Genomic DNA, 5204 nt, shown 5'->3' with positions numbered 1-5204 from the left:
TCCTGCTGCTTGGAACACTCTCCATGGTGATTCAAGAAGCCTGCTCATGAGTTAATAGTCTTGCTAAGTAATACCAGCCCCACTGGGATGAACTAAGACCAAAGCTCACTAGGAAATTCTGCCTACAAGACGCTAATCCCAATGGACCTCATTAGAGAAAACAAACACGAACATATAACCTGCTTTTTGGTAATAAAAAGAAGTGACATGGGTTTTAGAAAGCTTCCACTTGGGAGGAAGGAGGTGGCCCAGTTCCAGGATCGCATTCTAGCTCATGTCCTCGGGAATTTTTAAGACAAGAGGTCCCTGGAAAGAGGAAATGTCACCAGCCTGTCTCTTTAAGGCCAGGCTGGTTGCCAGCCACATCAAGCTCCATTTATATGGCACCATTTCTGTCGATTTTGTTTTTCAGTCCTAATAACACATCATTGCTCATTGTTTGATTTTTCCCTCATAAAAACAGCTAAGCACTCTGACCTGACTTTTCTCAATGGACTGCATCCATTTTATAATAAATTAGGTCTGTGATTGATTTCTTAAAGATGAGCCTTTGTATTAAGTCAGAGAGGTGAGAAATTGACCAAGGAACAGTGCATTTTGCATGATATAACTGTTTCCTAATGCATCCTCTGCTGAGCTCTTTGGACCTCCATTCATTGTATCAAAAGACTCTTTACCATCTAACAAGTTTGACCTTCACTGCATTAGTGTTCATTCAAATGTGACTCTTTAGGGAAATAAAAAAATATTATTTTTCCAGCTGGTGTAGCTCAGTGGTTAAAAGTCGACCTATGAACCAAGAGGTCATAGTTGGATTCCTGGTTAGGGCACATGCCCAGTTTGCAGGCTCGATCCCTGGTGAAAGGCATGCAGGAGGCAGTCGATCGATGATTCCCTAGCATCATTGATATTTCTATCTCTCTCTTACTCTCCTTTCTTCTCTAAAATCAATTTTAAAATAGATTTTAAAATGTTATTTAAATCACAATATTCAGGGTTGTTGTTGTTTAAAAAAAGCTCTTAATTATATCTTTATTTTTATTTCAATTACCAAAACTTAGTTCTGAAATATAGAGCTCCATGGGTAAAATTTGCTGGGCCTCATACCTTCTGGACTCAGGCTAGAACAGTAGGGATGGGGACAGAGTAGATGTTCCATTCACGGGGAGATGTGGCTTTGCCACACTTAAGAAGGTGCCTCCTGGAGTTGACTATACGTTACAGCCTGATGCTGTACTAAACAGGACCTCTCAGCTGCTATGCATGTTCCACAGCTTGATTTCTTCAGGAATGTCCTGGAGTGGATGAAGCCTCCAGTCCAGATTGGGCTGAATTCCAGGTTGTTACAACTGAATGGTCAAAGAATAAAAAAAAAAAAGAGGCTGCTCTCCTATTTACCATATTCTAAAACAGCAGAACAGCAGACAGTAGTACCCCCTTGTCCACAGAAATAAGTTCCAAGACCCCCCTAGCATGAGTGAAACCACAGATACTATATATACTATGTTTTTTTTCCTATACATACATCTATGACAGAGTTTAATTTGTAAGCTAGCCACAATAAGAGATTAATAATAATAATTAATAATAAAATGGAACAATTATAATAATACCTTGAACGTTATGTGAATGGCTGTGGGGGCACTGTTAAGTAAGCTAAAGATGAGTGGAACACAAGCACTGCCACACGGGACAGGTGATCTGATAATGGAGATGACTAATTGGCAGGTCTCGTATACAGCACGGATATGCTGGACAAAGGGATGGGTCCTGTTCTGGGCGTGGGGAGGGATGGCCCAAGATTTCACCACACAACTCAGAGCGGCATGCAATTTAAAGCTTATGAATTATTTACTTCACATCAGAACTATTTTTCATGAATTAACTATTAAGACTGGTGTGCCATGGACCAAATTTTGGGAGATGCTCTTCCGCAGTTTCCCAAATTCACTGAAATATTTTCAGGTTGAGGATACAGTTTACAATTGGTTGCATTTAACAGGAAAGGTTCTGGAGAAGTCAATTCAAATTTCAGGATACTATTTCATCACCACACTCCTTTTCAAGCATCTGGCACCGGGCACAGTCACTAGGATTCTTCAGTCCTCTTTTTCTCACAATTACTCCCATGCTCTTGTCCTAGAATAGGGTTTGGCATCCCCTAGAACAACATCAGTGGTCCATTCAGCATGAGAATTATCTACATTTACTGAGCATTTACCCTGTTCTAGGCATCATGCTGAGTGCTTTTTATATGTTATCACATTTTATCCTTACACTAGCCCTGCAAAATAAATGTTGTTATCAATATTTTAGAAATAAACAAACATGTTCAGAGAAGAAGTGCATCTCAAAGTCCCATGGTCAATAAGAACCAGGACTCCCAACTCTGATCTGATAGATTCCAAAGCGTCTACTCATTCTCTTATTTCCACTGCATACTTTGGGCTTCTAGCATCATCCTGTGTGCTAAAATATTGACCCCATGCTCTTATACCCCTAAGAAGTCTGATGTGTTTTCCAGATTACAATAGATTTTTTTTTTCCTATGTTCAGAAATGATGGGAAAGCACAGGTAACTTTTGCTAAAGTAAATAGCTCTTCCATTCAGAACAAAACCAAGATGGTTCTCTGTACCAAGTGAACTTTTCAAAACCTAAGTATTCATTGATAACCGAGTCATGGATGGAGGAGGAGCAATAATATATGGCTCCTATACCCAGTCAATTTGGGAAGATAAAACAGTCCATGTAAAAAAACAATCACCAAAACATAGCTGTGTATGCCAAGTGGACTAAACCACTTCTCAAGGCTACAAGGGTTCAAAATAAGTAAAGATACCTTCTAGTTAGGCTGGTGAAGAACTTCCCCTTAAATCTCAAAGTCCATAATAGAGAAGGCTAGAGCGTTTCTGGGGATGGAGAAAGCAATGGGATTTGGAGGACAGTAAGAATGGTTCCCAAAGGAATTCACCTCTTAGCGAGCCTTAGAGAGAAGGTCAGGACTTGGAGAAGTCCTGGGATTTCCACTTGGCTGGAGGGGACAGAAGACACTGGATGCAGCGGTGTGAGTCCCGAGGTCAGGTGTCAGCCTCAGTGTTCAGGCAGATCTGACGCCTTCCCGCTGTCTCAAGGTGCTGTTTGCAGGAGAGACCTGACTCTCCTCAGCCGGCCAAGGGCATGACTTGCTGACTGAGACTCCCGCTCTTGCATTCTGTTAGGGATTTACGGAATCAACCCCTTAGTGTTTGTCCAGTCACTTCAGGATTAACCTGGCACATCCTGAGATTTTTAGCACTTGCTCTCAGGACTCACACCTTACCTTCTCTTTCCAGTGGTTCTCAACCTTCTGGCCCTTTAAATACAGTTCCTCATGTGACCCAACCATAAAATTATTTTCGTTGCTACTTCATAACTATAATGTCGCTACTGTTATGAATCGTAATGTAAATATCTGATATGCAGGATGGTCTTAGGCGACCCCTGTGAAAGGGTCGTTCAACCGCCAAAAGGGTTTCGACCCACAGGTTGAGAACCGCTGCTTTTGGCACTTATGTGTTGTTGAAAGAAGTGGCTGTCACTAACTCCATTCCCAAAGGGATGATCTCATCGCTGAGGTTCCGGTTTGCCTGGATAGTCCCAATTCATTCTGTTGCTTCCAAAGTCCCAATTTAAACAGTAAGTTATATGGCCGCCCCATACACACCTTCCAACAGGGGAGCACGTGCCCAGAGAGCCGCCTTTGCCCCTTACCCCAGCAGATGGATCTATATTCCCAGTTCTGTTCACTAGGACATGATGCCATGGGCCAGAACCCTCTGTGTGGATTCTGGTAAAGCTGCTGCTCTTCAATATGCATCCTCCTTCTAAACCATTTAGAAAGCCACCTGGCTGATAATAATACGCAAAGTACTCAGATATTTTCACTTTTAACAGAACATTATACTTCTCAAAGAGTACTGCAAGCTTGTCGGTAACAAATTCTGCTCAACAGCTCTGGCCCCGAACACTCAGAGGACAATTTAAGTACCTGGTGTTGCCACCCAGTCAACTGTCTCCTCTTTACAATGCTCAGAAACAACCAGAGAGCAAACATCAGCCATAAATGTCACCTAGGCAAACAATGGGAGGGCCGAAGCAGCCCCAGGCACCCAGATGTTCCCAGGGCAAACATATCCTGTTTGCACTCAAATATTAATGTCTTCTTCCCCAGAGCTAATAGGAAATTCCCTTGCCACATGAATGCACTTTTGATTTAAAGGACTCTGAGACAGGCTTCTCCTCTGCTTAGCTCTGAGACAAAGCATGCTGGGTAAGGAGGCTGGAAACGTCCTTGAACATCTGGATCTGGCTGGGTTGGCGGTTAGCATAGGTCCATGGTTGGCAAACTGAGGCTCGAGAGCCACATGTGGCTTTTTGGTCCCTTGAGTGTGGCTCTTCCTAAGCCTTCGGAATACCCTAATTAAGTTAATAACAGTGTACCTACCTATATGGTTTAAGTTTAAAAAATTTAGCTCTCGAAAGAAATTTCAATCATTGTACTGTTGATATTTGGCTCTGTTGACTAATGAGTTTGCCGACCACTGGATAGGTCATTGAGAACCCAATCTAATAGAGTCAAACTTTGTTGCGCATATACTGCAAGCAAGACTAAGTAGACTTTTGAATATGATGTAGTCTCTGACCAAGAAAGAGTTTGACAACAAAGTTGCCCTTTGCCAGGAGAGGGAAGGCGGGTGCAAAAATAACTGTAGAGCGAAGCGGAACCTGTTAAAGTACATATCCTAAAAGGAGTGGAAACCAAGGGCAATGAACACACAGAGGAAAGAAGAAGTCCTGACTTAGGGATGGTACAGACTCATGGAGGTAGAATTTATTATTTATCATCATCATCATAATGACATTAATTAGCACTCATGGAAGGCTTATTATGACTCAAGAACTATTCTCTGTACTTTAAATGTATTTATTTAAATTAGCCTCACTTAGGTTTGCACTTGGATAAAAGGTATAATTGAGAGAAATAGAAATGGAAAAAAAGGGGTATTCCTGGTAACAAGAAAAAAAACGAATGAAAATTATGTCAGGATCTAAATTAGCTCATTTAAGCGTGCACTTAAATGATAAAAGGTATAATTGAGAGAAGTCGAAATGGAGCAGAAAGGGTATTACCAGTAGTAAGAAAAGACAAACGAGTTGTGATGT

Source organism: Myotis davidii, unplaced genomic scaffold (genome assembly GCF_000327345.1).
Source record: "Myotis davidii unplaced genomic scaffold, ASM32734v1 scaffold345, whole genome shotgun sequence".
NCBI lineage: Eukaryota > Metazoa > Chordata > Mammalia > Chiroptera > Vespertilionidae > Myotis > Myotis davidii.
The sequence above is the reverse complement of the archived record's forward strand: the minus strand, read 5'-3'. Positions refer to the sequence as shown.